The following is a 14,407-nucleotide window of genomic DNA, read 5'->3' as shown; positions in this document are numbered from 1 at the left end:
AACCTCTCCTGAGAGCTTAACGCTATGTCCTCTCGTCATGTCGCTGGTTGCCTGGAAGAGAGTGATCCCCATCAGGCTACAACCTCCTCTTAGGTAGATGTAGAGAGTGATCCAGTCACCCCTGAGTCTCCTTCAGGCTGAACAACCCTGGCTCCCTCAGGCACTCCTCATAAGACTTGTGCTCCAGACCCTTCACCAGCTCCACTATTCTTCCTTGGACCTGGTCCAGCACCTCTGGCCTTCCCAAACTGAGGAGCCCTAAACTGGACACAGTAAACTGGACACATGCGGCCTCACTAGTGCTGAGCACAGAGGAAGAATCACTTCCCTAGTCCTGCTGGTCACGCTATTTCTGAAGCAGGCCAGAATGCCATTGGCACACAGCTGGCTCGTACATGTCTGTACAAGAAAGCCCATCCACACTGGCTGTTGTGAAAGAGTGCAAGCATCCCATAACCCTTCCATCTGGATCTGGGCTGCCCATTGCATGTGGAGAGACTTTGATGGATGCGGCACTCAGGTGCCACACCTCTCCTGGTGCTGCTTTGGGAGAGGGGGCTGTGCTGTCCTTGTGCCTGTAAAACATCTCTATATGCTGCTTACAAATAACCTGGTATTGCTAATGCAACTACGTGGAGCTGCAGAGTCGTTTTGTGAGTAATGGTTTGTACAGGCATTGCTGGAATAGGAGTAAAATTGTATTTTATTGAGCTGTCCTGTGAACCATGTGGAATTGCTCTTCTGTGTATGGCATTTCTGGTTTTCTACTCATAGTGCTCATAGTAATGAGTTTTTAGAACCTGAATAGTCTGTGGGACCACCAGTTTAGTACAATAGGAATATTTCCTATGGATCTTGGAGGGCACATGCTTATACATCCTTTTTTCTTTCTAAAGTTGAAGCACATTTTCTTTCCTAATATAATGGAGGAACTAGAGATGTGTGCAATGAGAGGGCTTTGATCTCACTGCAATTACGGAGACATGCTGGGATAACTTGCATGATTGCAGTGCTGTCGTGAAGGGCTACGCCCTGTTTAAAGAGACAGACCAGAAAGGTGTGGTGGTGGAGTTGCCCTCCCTGTGACAGAGCACTTGGAATGGAACGAGCTCTGCTTTGGGTGGACGACAAGCAAGTCAAGAGCTCATGGGTTAGGGGAAAAAAGGCAGATACATAGAGGTAACACTGTTGTTGATGTTTGCTACATGCCACCTGAGCCGGAAAAAGTGGACGACGCCTTTTACAGGCAGCTTGAAGGTCCTGGTTCTGGTGGGAGTCTTTACCCTGACACCCGCTGGAGAAACAACAGGTGACACCAGGGACTGGAGTATCTCCCTTATGACCAAAGGCTGAGGGAGCTGGGTCTGTTCAGCCTTGAGAAGAGATGACTGAGAGGGGACTTCATCAGTGTCTGTGAATAACTCGAGGGAGGGTGTCAGGCTCTGGTGCCAAGCAATGGAACAAGAAGGCATTGAGTAGAAATTGATGCACAAGAAGTTTTACCTGAACAGGAGGAAGAACTTCTTTACTGTGACCGAGCATGGAAATAGAATGACTAGAGAAAATGTGGAGTCTCTCCCTTCCTGGAGAACCACTTGGACACAATCCTGTGCCAGGGTATACTCTGGGATTGCCCTGCTTGAGCAGGGAGATTGGACCAGATGATCCACTGTGGTCTCTTCCAACCTACCTAGCCTGTGATTCTGTGAAAAAAAGAATTCAGAATAACAAATAGAAGATCTGTGTAGAGCCAGATGATGAAAGGTACTGCATAGCATGAAAGCAGCTCAGCCCTGCAAAGACTGCATTTTGGTATGGGACTGTTCCTTGGAAACAGTAATCCGGTATTTCTGAACTGATTTGCACATGTAGTACCCAAGGCATAGATCAATTTCGAGGGTGGCTCTGTGGAAAGTGTGGAGATGAATCCCTGTTATGGATCTGGGCTTCATTATCTGCCTCTTTCCACTGCAGGGTATTTTGGGGGGAGTGTCTGTCTGTATAAAGTGATAACGTTTGCTCGAAGGCATAGCCCATGTTCTCGTTTCTGATCTAGTTCTGCTCGTTGGCAGCAGAGGATGCTGTGAAGCTGCTGAAGCTCTGCAACGAGGAACGGAAGATCTCTGCGCTTTCTCTTCTGAGCTCGGCTCTCTTCTGCCATCAGCTGGAGAACATGATCCTCGACAAGCAAGGGAGCCAGTGGAGGTAGGAGTGAAGGAGGGAATGTGTTAAGAGAGATCTGTGGCTTGTAAATAGTTGAAGTGCTTGATGCATTCTGTTTATCATGAAAACGTTTAGATATATCCAGTAGATACAATTCAACAAGAAACTGATCTATCACTGCCAGCCTTGATAAAGAACTGTAGAAAGAGCTGCTTAGAGCAGCCCAAACCCTTAAGATGGTAGTGCCCTTCCAAGCTCTTTACTGTAGCTCTGTTCTTTTTTTAGACACTGTTAACAAGTAAATGTCAGGGCCAAGACATGTAAAACACACTCCTGCTGATTTAATGTGTTGGTGGGATTTTTTCTGTACTAGGTTGGATGCAATCTTTGATTGATAACATCTGGTAATTCAGCTGGATGGGACCTCTGGAGATCTCTAGTCCAACCCCAGAGGTTTACTGTTCCCAGGCTGGATGAGGTTGTGCAAGGCCTTCCCGGTCCACCTGCAGTTAGAAAAATCTCTTTCCTTGTTTTGCCTGGGCTCCTGCCTCAGCTTTCAACGGCCCCCACTAGGAAGAATCTGGTGAGAATTTACTTTGCTGCAACCACGTTGCCAGGTCAGTGTCTTGCTCTTGCTGCTGAGGTTTAGAAGCATGACTGCTTTGCACACTGGAATTGCTCAGGCTGGATGCAGAAGCCTGGTCAGACTTTCACTCCCTGTTGGTGGTGAGGAGTGACAGAGTGTAAAACACTCACACTGTTTCTGTGCTGAATCCTGTCATGTTAGTTCCTTGTGAGGACTTCCTCTATAGCAGCACATTAAGGCTGAAATGTCAGCCTGGTGCTGATGTGTGTGAGATGCTCAGCAGTGATACAAGGCAAGAAAATGACAGCTCACGTTTTTATCTGCTTTTGCAGTGCATAGTGGTGGTGTGTTGGGTGGGACTTTCTTTGGAAATTCTAATGGAAGAGGAAAAAGGCACGTAGAATTTAACGTAGGGCCAAGAGGAAAACTTGGAATTAGCCTTGCATTTACGTGCACAAGAATTGAATCTGAGGAAATGTACCTTGTGATTTTTTGGAGAGCTAGGTGAAATGCCAAGGTTTTGGCCTCCCTTAAAATCTCCATGTCAGTTTTCGAAGTCTGAGTGAGAATATGCATGGTGAAATGACTTTGGATATTTATTGTCTCTTAGTGTTGTCCATTCTCATACCTGTGTGTGTTTTGTTGAGAGGGTCTTGCGGTAGGTTTTGTTTTCAGTGACAGCAAAGCCATTTAGATTTGCTTTGTAGCCAAAATCTCTACTGGTGCAAGTGAGTGTGATTCTAGAGAAGGTTGTAGGGCTACAATGATTTCAAGCAGTTTTGAAGAACAGGACTTCTATCTACAGTATTATGTAAAGTGACCTATTATGAAGAAAATAATGTTTTTAATTTTATTTCTTTTTTGTTGTTTTTCCCTATACTTTGAAAAGAACTCTGAAGCTTCTCTGCTGCTGCTTGTGTTTAGGTGTCATCTACCTTGGTTTTATTATTCTTTCTAATGAGAATTTATTGATAAAAATGATATTAACGAAAGAACAAGAGACACTGCAGGTTCTAAGGTAGCAAAGCATGATCCGGTGTCATTCAGGCTGAGACAGGCACATGCTTTTACTGAGGCCGTTTGATTTTTTTGTTTTGAATACTACATTAATGCAGTTGCTTATCAGAAAATAGGAAGAAAAAGATGCGTTGAGAACAGAAAAATTCACCATCAAGGTGGCATTTCTTTTACTTCTGAAATTAAAAGAGCCATTTCCATCCAGTTTATCACACAAAGCATTGATTGTGACTTCAGAGAGATTTTGAGGGCTTGCAATTAGACAAGTAGTCTTGTTTAACAGAGGTCATCTCAAAGGTTTTGCATGACAGTACAAGTTGAATCAAGTTATTATCTCAGTATGATAACACTGAGAGAGAAATAAAAGTTTTAGTGACTGAGCTGAAACAGCAGGCAATGTGAAGGTTGTTAGAGAAAGATGAAAACCTTTCTTTCTGCATCTGTCATCTCAGTAATTTGTCTGGATGGCAGATTCATCTGAATCCTCCTTTTCTTCACTTTTTTTAAATGCAGGATTGATTCTCATGGGTGGATGAAGGGAGGAAAGGATAACTACAGAACAATAAGCTGCTGGAATTCTTTCAGGCTAGTTCCTAGAAGGTAAGAAAAGTTATGCAGTGCCTTAGGAATGCCTTTCTTCCATTATTGATTGATCACCTTTGCATAGTTAATAAAAGAGAAGTGAAAAAGTAAAATATAGAGGTTTGCACTAACAGTTAGGCCCCAAAATGTTCTTGTATGCAGCCTCCCCTGGAAATGTGCCAGCACTCCAGGTCAGGTACTACATCTTCCCTGTGATGAGATCCATTGTTTTCCCACGTCCTCTGTGCCCTTCCTTGAGCTCTGCCTCCAGATTTGCTGTCACATAAGACCATCTTCATAAAACATTAGGAATTTTCCCCAACCATAGCTATTGCTTATGTGACTTCATCTAGGAAAAGCCAAAGCATGACCTTTCTCTCAGGTTTCCAAGGAAAGGGAAACAATGGGCAGAAGTGATCTATTGGCAAGAATTCTTGTACTGAGGTCCAGGTCATACATTACTCCCCTGCACTAGTGACACAATTTTTTTTTTTTTTTGCAGCCACTGTAGCTGCTTATACACACTAAATGTAATGTTTACTGTTATGAAAGTCCATCCAGAAGCCAAAATACACACCCTTCTGTCCTCCCTGGAATAATAGGTACATTTTTCATTGTTAAGCTAAAGGACTAGCTGAGTTAGCTCACAAGTCTTGAGAGACTTGCATTTGCAGCTAATTCTGAGTAACAGACATACATTGTGGTAGTATAATTGAAACCTTTTTGCTGTCTGGATTCTGCTTTCTTTATAGCTCCAGATTATCAGGAAGGCTAGAGGCAGGGAAGGGTGTGATGCATGTGTTGAGAATCAGCAGGGGATTTTGGGACAGAAAAGCAATTTCCATGGGAAAAGGTGTTATGCTCACCCTTTCTGACAAGGAAAGAGACCAATATAAAGAATTGTGGACAGCACACAAGAAGGCTTCTGTGGTCATTTTAAAGCTGGCAGTCTGGTACTCATGATGGTCCATGCCTCAGGCATTTTTAACCTGGTGTGGTGGGACACATTTACCATCTGGTAGAACTGTAGCTTAATGCACCATCTTTATCTGACTCTTACACTGTACTGTAGGGATAAAGTCAGGAATTCTATGAAAAAGAAGATAAACTGTTTTTCCTGCATGGCCTCCAGAAAACTAATGATAAAGCCTGCTTAGTCCATTATTGGCTGTCAAGTAAGAGGTAACTCTTTCCTCACGCTGTAATTCATAGAAGTTATAACTACAAGTTTTGCCAAGGCCATTATTCAATTGCCAGATCTAACTATCTGACCTGACTAAAAGCAAGCCAAATCCAAAATCAAGATGCCAGGGAAGTAGAAGAATATGGCACAATACTTCAGCCAGATATGTTCCCAGACTGTGTGTGTTTTCACTTTAAGGATTTCCGGAACATGGTGTGATTGATCTTGTTAGTTACTGTCAACAGGTCTCTTTTCTAAATGCTTGTTCAGTCTCTCTTGAGAATTTTCTGCAGCTAAAAAATCCTCAGGCAAGCAACATTGTGCTCTGTCAGGCTTGCCTAGAACACAGCTTCTCTTAGCATCACTAGTGGCTCCTTATTCTTGAATATCTGAAAAGACAGCGAAGAGTTTTTCCTATCCATGCCATCAGCCTATCTCTGCACCAGAGTGGAGAATCATAACCCTTTACCTCCTTGCATGGTGACCACTCTCCCCTCATGCAAAGGATGTGTCAGGAACACATTGCTTACCTATGAAAATGCATTTGTTTCTCAACGTGAAACTTGATCAGCAGGTATTGGATTCCTAAATGAACTCAATGCCTTCAGCAGTTTTTCTTCTCTCAAAACTCTAAAAAACAAAGAACAGTGTTTTGTTACTCCCTGTTCTTGTGTCTGGTTTGAAAAGGAGCACTTTAAAATGCCAGTTGGTAAAAGTCTTTGCAGCACTCGGATTGCAGTCTTGCCTAAAGTGAATTACCACCTTTTGAATCACAGCTTTCACTTCCTTCATTGCCTAAATTTCTTAATCTTTCACTTCACATTATTTTAGGTCTGTGGACGGAGGAATGTCACCAAAGCGGAAATATGCCAGAGATGAACTTGAGAACTGCAGAGGCAAGTCTAGGCAGGAGTGCTGGGGACTGGGCTAGAGTGGAGAAGTGGAGCAAGCCCCCTACAAATAGGGGGTAATTTGAGGAGAGAAGAAGCAGAGGCTGAGAACAGAATCTTCCGAGGAAAGGTTGGGACAGTTTGTTTGGACACTACTAATGTTTTTTATAAGTTAGTTTTCCAAAATGGGCTGAACTCCTGCAAGGGAGCCCTCTGGGTAAGTGTGGGTTGGAAGGACTGAAATGGATTTGAATCAGTAGTGAAAACCATAGAGTCAAATTCTAGCTGATACTAAAGCCTGTCAAGAACTTACTCTGTACAACTCCCTATCAGAGATCTCAAAAATGCTGATAAGTTGTAGGATGTTGTAGGGTGGCTGCACCATCTCATAGATTTCCTTTTTTGTCTCTATAAAAGTTGGCCTTCTTGCCAGGATAGCCTTTTCATGAGTTCTGTGGGATTTCATTGTCTTTTCATCGTTCAAATGAAGTGGAGTGTCCTGGACAATAGTGGATCTTAGCACTGCATTATCTTTCCCTTCTGGGTACTTGTTCTGTTTCACTCTTTTTCAGTGTTACAAACCCCAGAGCCCTGTCCAATATTCTCCATCCCCTGTTCTTCAAAACTGCCTTGAAAAACCCTGGCTAGACTGTCACATGCTCATCACTGGTTTTCCCCTAGGGTCTCATGTCTGGTGTTAACACAAACCCTTACAAGTCGCTGTCCTGAGACTGCTTTTCATAAGAGAGATGTTTTCTACTCATTCTTGTAACACTGCTGCAGCTTTTCCTCTCCCACAAAATTCAAACTTTTTCTCTCTTCTGGACATCCACATTCTCCACTAACGTAGTATATGAATTGTCACAGGAGCATGGTGCCTGTTTCCTGGAGAAACAGAATTTCTCTCTCTAAATGTTTAATAAGAGGCCTTGGAGAAATTTTCTCTTCACCTATCAAAGGAAGTAGTAAGAGGGTGACCTTATTTTTAAAAAAGGGGCCAATGTGAAAACCATGGGACATGGAGTCCTACTTGCTTCTGTTGATTCTTAAGGTAGGCTGTAGGTTATAAAGATGAGTTACATAGTAAAAAATTAGATTTTAAAGTGAACTTTAATCCATTAGTTTTTACAGTCTGTATCTTAAACAGGTAAAGGGCTTCATCTGTTAACTGTGGAAATTGGAGGGTATAGGCATGATGCACTAGCTGAATAGTTATTGCCTCAGTCTGGTATCAGCATGACCCTTCTCTGTCACTGTGATCTGTTTTTGTTATATTTAGGTATAAGAAGAGATACTGGACATACAATATTAAGCTCTCTCAGAACTGTGCATCAAGTTCTGTAAACTGAATGGAGCATTATTTGAACTGTCCAATGTAACAGAAAAGTGAGTTATTTTTAATAGTGTTGTAACATTTCTCTTAAGTAATTCAAACCATATACAGTACTCTCTACTAGACTGTGGAATTGTAGAAGATACTGTTCTTAAACATATTGACTCATTCCTGTTATATTTCCATGGCAGTTTTGTCACAGGACTATAGGGATATTATCTACTGATGACTTCTAGGGCTTCATGAAAGTGTGAGCATTTTAGAGAGCAGACACCTTCCTTGAAGAAAAATCTTACAATATACAAAATAGGCAAGGTTCTTTATTTCTTGTAATTTTTTAACAGACTGATTTCTTGCTAATTTGAAGTCAATGTTATCTGAAGCTTAGTTACTTCACTTACACTTTTAGAATGCAAATTGCTTAACCATTCACAGTTCTGTATGTTTTAATGCTTGCTGTGTACTTTTTTGTGTTATTTTTGACAAGTTCTCAATCAAGTTAGGTTGCACGTTACAGCTTGTATTGAACAGTTTGATAGATTTGATTGACTTGTTTAATGCTGAGGCTTTGGATCTTGAGCAATGTTTTCCACTAGCATGTTTTCCAGCCCTTCTGGAAGTACTGGAAGGTGAACTCCAACAGCTGTCACCCATTAGTATGAGCAGTTTCTTTGTTTAAAGTACAAAACCCTGGGCTTATTCTGCAAGGGAGACCTACTGGATCCCTAAGGGGTTTGGCTGTTATTTAGTGAGTTCAGAAACTTTTTCTGAAAGTTTTCTCTGTATTGTGGGTATGGTGAAGGCAAAAGATAAAACGTATGTTTTATCTTTAAGTTCATTGTTATGTCTCTATATCTCCTTTTGTATTTGTAAATCATGACCCTGCCCCACAGAGGATTGTGGTTCCACTGCTGCTGACCTGGTATTCAGCATATGGTCTGTGGGTGATTAGGGAAGGGATTATTCTATTATGGAACAAGAAGTCAGAGTGTCTACAGAAATTACCAGGAACAGGCTTAAAGCAAGCAAAGATCAGTTCTTTTTACACAGCACAGTTGACATAAACCGAGACTGAGAGGTGCAGGGTGTTACAGAAACCAGGGGTGCAGATGAGCTTAAAAAGAGGAACTAAGAAAATCATAGAAAGGCTTTTAAATGCACAGATGTAAAACAAGCTTCTGGCTCTGTCTGTCCCTGAACAATGAATTAGCACTATGATGTATTAGAAGAAGAGTAACTCTTGTCTTATTTTTTGCACTCTTTCCTAAAATACCCATTACTGGCCACTGTCAGAGGAAGGAGTCTAGCTTTTTATAGGTTTAGTCTGATTCACTGTGGCTGTCCTTAAGTCACTGACCCTCAACATCTGGGAAGCAGAATGCAGGATTCATGGCTGAGTACACATTTTCTAGTGTGCAGGAAAAAAAAGTGAAAATCATGTCCTCAACCACACCACAATCTGCTCTCACTTTGCTAATATGCAAGGTTAATCAGCATAAACACATCTGCTTGACCTAAACACAGTCCTTAGACTAAGAGCAGAAGTGCATTAGATCCTGGGATGGTTTGAGAAGAAAGAGTAAAACAACATCAAATTACTCTTAATTCTGCTGTGTTCTTATTTGGTTAGCTCACAAATATTCAGGGATAGCAAGAAAAATTATGGCTTCCAGTGTAGTTGAATGCCAGGAATGTAATCCACAGTTTGTCCTTAATCCCATGAGGATCCTCTCAAATGCTTCCAGTGCTTTTGGCAGGAATATTAAATTACAAAATCTAGGATGCTTGCCAGAAAGAGCAAATAGAAGGTTCACAATAAAAGCAGTGTCCCTGCTCTATGCTTCTGCAGGAGCAAAATGGCGTGTCAATATGGACTATAACTTTCAAAATAAAACAAATTAAAAGGAGAATTTCTCCTAAGTGTCCTACAGCAATCCATTCCAGTACTGTTTGGTGCCTGATGACAGTTCAAGGAAGTAAGTGAAGGTGATTGAATTGTCAGCATATTGAGCTGTTCTTTTGAGCTGAAAGTACAGTAAATTCACGAATACAAGCCGCACGGAGTATAAGCCGCATATCCGGTGTGTTGGCAACATTGATGTCTTTGTCAATAAATAAGCCACACCCGGAATATTAGCCGCACTTTAGTTCGCCGCGAACTTTCACAAAGTCGTCATTTAGTAACACAATCGCGGGATCGCCGGGGCTTACTGGCTTACTGCTGACCTCGGAAACATTGTTTCCAAGTGAAAAAAGACACACCCTTTATTTACAAGCCGAAAAAGACAGGAACAATAGTGTAGTCATTTTGCGAGCATTCCCAATGGATCCGCGTTGCCTTTAAACAGCCGCTCAGCCACGCAGGCAGGCAGCTGAGCTCCGAGCGGAGCCACATCTCCGTGCTGGCACAGGACCGGCCGTTGTAGCCCTCGCAGCCCCGCGGGGCGAGCAGCCGCTCTAGCCCTCTCCCTGCGAGCCGAGTGGCCGTTCTACCCCTCTCCCTGCGGGCTGAGCGGCTCCCCCAGCCCTCTCCCTGCGAGCCGATCGCCCACTTCATCCCTCTCCCTGCGGGGCGAGAGGCTCCCCCAGCCCTCTCCCTGCGTGCCCAGCCAGCCCCGCAGCCGCACAAGACTGAAAACACTTTAAAAAGTACAGAGAAATATCACACACTTTTATCGAACTGCCGAGGTAACTCGCCGAGGTAACTCACCCCGATAACACCCCCGCCCCTCAGTAACGCCGCCATCCACAGGCAGGCAATAAGCTGTTCTCTGATTGGTTCGTCGTTGGAACAACGGGAAACCATGGATTTCAAACTGTTTCGGCTCGGGACTGGACTGGTATGATACTAGGTAAGGGCAGATATCACATTTTTGTTCATAAATTAGCCGCACCCAAATATTAGCCGCACTTCTGGGTTTCCACCAAAATTTTTGTCTAATTGCTGCGGCTTGTATTCGTGAAATTACTGTACTTATCTGTCTCATTTCCAGCTCAGGCTGGGCCCTGAGCTCCACAGTCTGACTTCTATTTTTTTGTTGCTTGGAAGGAACTTGTGGAATACAGCAGGGTTGTTTCAGATTCACTCTGATACAGCCAAGGCTGGAGTTCAAAGATGGCTTGTTTTGTTGAATTTACTGTAAGAAGGTGTTTATACTTTTGTAAACTGAATCCTTGACTATACAAGGAATTCCAAGAAGAGAGAGTTGGAGAGTTGTAAGATCTTGAATATATATCATGCATCTTTTGAAGCTTTGAGGCATGAATTACATGGAACTCAATACTTGCTTTATTTGTGAAGGTGAATTCCCATTTGTCTGTAATTTATAGAGTGAGCTTTTGGCCATTTTTGGCAAAGCTGTTATACTAGTGTACTGGCATGGTATATAAGCACTCCACTGGGGAAAAGGAAAAATTATGAATTCTTTAACTAGAAAATTTTAATCTTACATCAGACATGTTGATTTTGACACATTTTTCTTCTTTTGGAGACAGTGGAATGGGTTGCCCAGAGAAGATGTGGCTTTGAGCAACTCGGTCTAGTGGAAGGTGTCTCTGCCCATGGCAGGGATTTTGAAAGTAGATGATCTATATGGTCCCTTCCAACCCAAACTATTCTATGATTTTGTGATTTTCTCTGTCCCACATGTCTGCTTTCTGGGATCAGCAGAGAAGAGTCTGACATTCTCATCCCTTCTAGGCAATTCTCCAGTTGTTTCTGCAAGAGACAAAACCAACAATGATTTATTTAGTAACACATTTGTGTTTTACTACTCTATTTGCATTCTCTTCCTCTGGCTTTACTGAAGAACTGTCCTTAAGATCAGCCAGAAGTTAATTTAGAAATTCCAGCTGTACCTTACCCAAAATGCACATCTTTCAGAATACCTAAGGTGTATAGATATCTATTTGCTATTATTTGAAAATAAGAGGAGTATGACCTTCAATCTCCAGATTTTTCAGAGTGCCTACCCCATTCAGATCCATTGTTATGATGAAGTAAACAAAATGTGATGTAGTTACATTAAGCTGTTACCAGAATTTATTGCTACACTGTTTAGCACCAATGCTAAGAACTCTTCATGGATGCTGCTGTACTTTGCTGGTGCCTTCCACTACAGAAATATACTATCTCAAGCATGAATGTCACAAAATCAGTCTTATTTTCTGTCAAAAATGGAGTGGCTGAAAAACACTTTTGTCATTCATATTACACAGTTGGACTTTTTAGCAGTGGCAGGAAAGGGTGGGGAGGAAGAAGTGTTGACCTCAGAGTTGCTTTCATGCTTATCTTTTCTTGCTTTTTGTTGGTTTGAAGGATATTTATGTCTGCAGCTGGGGCTCACCTGCAGCTGCATGTCTTACCTTACAAGGAGGACCTGTATAAACTGTCAAATCTGCACCAGAGATGTTAGAAGCCACATCCTGTATCACATGCATTACTGCAACTATAAATTACAAATAGGACACATTTTATATTTGGTGCTGAAGTTTGGCTGAACACAACCATGAGACAGCATATACCTTGCTATTTTTGTTCTTTTTTACAACTCTGTTCAGATGAAAGGTTTTGAAAGAATGCTGAAGCTAGAAGGAAGGTGACAGATCAAATACATGGAGGAGCAATGCACACTCTGCCTTTCTTGTGAAAAAGGTAAATAGAGGTTCTGGAAAACTTTGTAGGCATTAAGCTTGTCAAACTCACCACACATTTTTCAGAGGAAGCCCGGCATGTATTCAGGAAAATGTTGCTGGCAACTTTAAACTTACTCAGAAAAATAGAAGCACTGCTTTCTAAATATAACTTTCTCTTACTTTTATATTATAAATCACTAGTTACTTTCATCAAAGGAAACCATAAGATATATTTTTCTTGTTAACCATATACCTAGTGACTTTTTTTCCTTTTGAAGATCAACTTGACCTTTTGTTAAAACAATACCACAGGGTAACTCATTAGTGTTAGGAGAAGGGGAAAGGCAATACCATTGAGAGAGAAGCAAACTGAGGTTTATGACTTGTTATTGTCAAAAATGTATGTGGCCGAGTGACAGCATATTCAGCTAATTTCACACAGCAGTTATTTTGCTCTGTGACCTCTGTTTTTAAAAGCTTGAATGCTTAACACAGACTATATGAAAGCAAGTCATAGACATCTACTGAAAAAAGATACCTTTCAGAGGCTCTCTGGCAAGTCATCATGTAAACCCCAGTTCTTCAGCTGCCATGTTTGCTGAGCACCTGTGAAGGAACATTGACTGCAAAAACAGCCATTTCATGTGCCTGTGCTGCAAACAGTGTTAAATTGTATTGTCATTGTAATGTGAGGGACTAAAATGCATAAACAGTTGAGTGCATGGGATATCTGAGGCTAAACCTACTGAATAATTAGCTTCGGTGTAATCAGAAGCAAAATACCCAGCATTTGAACAAGAAATGCTGCCTCTTTTCTGGGTATAGACAAAAGATGAAACAAAATTAACTGTAACACAATCTCAGACAGGCTTGATTTCCTAAATGAAAGAACAAAAAAGGAAAAGGAAAAAGATATAAATTCACCAACTGAATCCAAAGCCTTCAGTAGGTTTCAGACTTAGCATGGCAGTATCCAGGGAGAGTGGAGCCCAAACATTTTTTTTTCGGCAAGGCTTGTTGATATACATTATAGCCCTTGAGAAATTGTGGTAATCACCTGTCTTCCCATTAAGAAGTGACTCTGTCATGATACTGTCTGCTTTTTACATTATGTTGTGCATGTTTGGTAAAAAGCCTTCACCTCCCAGCTTTTAGCATATAGATTGCACTGCTTAGTGCTGGTATGAAAAGAAACAGCAGCAGTTTGGGACTCACGCTGCTTTTCTGGTTTGTTTGTTGTTTTTCATGTTTGCTGCTGTTTCATTATAGCAACCTGGATAGTATATGGGGTGCTTTAGCTGAGGAGAAATTGGTCATTCATATATTTTTCCTTAGTGTTCTTAAGGCATGTTGGTCCAATCATATTAACTGCAAAGACTGAGCAGTGATTAATGAACCCTTTGCAGAATCTACATTCTGAGTAGAGTTCTGTGAGTTCTGTTTCACATTACATTCTGATGAGTACAAGGACAACTACCAACATTTTCAGAACGTTTGCTAATGCTGCAAGCTTCAATGTCTGGGACATTTCCTAGGTCCTGTTAAAACAAGTTGGATTCATGTTGTCTGACCATACATCTTTAAAAACCTATTGCCAACCAGAAACACTGGCCATGGGATCTTAGAATGTGTTCACTTCTTAAGTCTCATATGGAAAGATGCTGAGGACCTGCAGCCATGGTTCTTCCTGCTGGGAGCTACTATTTCCTGGGACTTCTGAACACTGGCAGAATGTGTTGCCAGCCAGGTATCCAAAAATGACTGTTTGAGTCATTCAGCAGTAAGACCCTGGGGACTGAGCCAGGCTTCCTGTTCTACATTTATGCAATGTGTAATATTATAGGCCTCTGGATCCAGTGTCTTCTGAGCTATGCAATACACTAGATATTAATAGTAGTTATCACTAAGGAATATGATTTGGCTGGTTCTGACTTCATCATTTTCAAATCTTGCAGAGCTGAATGTAGAAATCTAGAGTCTCTAGACCTCCAGTCTTCATTATTTGAGCAGTAAGCAAT

The 14,407-nt window shown here is 41.7% G+C and overlaps 1 protein-coding gene across 4 annotated transcripts in view; it reads left to right on the top strand.

Moving 5' to 3' along the window:
- ST3GAL6 (ST3 beta-galactoside alpha-2,3-sialyltransferase 6) overlaps nucleotides 1-14,407 on the top strand; it is a 90,141-nt gene that overhangs the window by 13,171 nt on the left and 62,563 nt on the right. Inside the window, exons 2-4 of one of the 4 annotated variants that reach the window (XM_033051148.2) lie at nucleotides 2,057-2,205; nucleotides 2,537-2,780; nucleotides 4,280-4,366. The exons of 1 other annotated variant lie outside the window; for it this stretch is intronic. The gene's annotated coding sequence lies outside the window, so the exon portion shown is untranslated. The remainder of the gene's footprint in view (nucleotides 1-2,056; nucleotides 2,206-2,536; nucleotides 2,781-4,279; nucleotides 4,367-14,407) is intronic. 2 more of the 4 variants (XM_033051147.2, XM_033051151.2) reach the window with 2 other exon arrangements.

Source organism: Catharus ustulatus, chromosome 2 (genome assembly GCF_009819885.2).
Source record: "Catharus ustulatus isolate bCatUst1 chromosome 2, bCatUst1.pri.v2, whole genome shotgun sequence".
Taxonomy (NCBI): domain Eukaryota; kingdom Metazoa; phylum Chordata; class Aves; order Passeriformes; family Turdidae; genus Catharus; species Catharus ustulatus.
The sequence above is the reverse complement of the archived record's forward strand: the minus strand, read 5'-3'. Positions and strand labels throughout refer to the sequence as shown.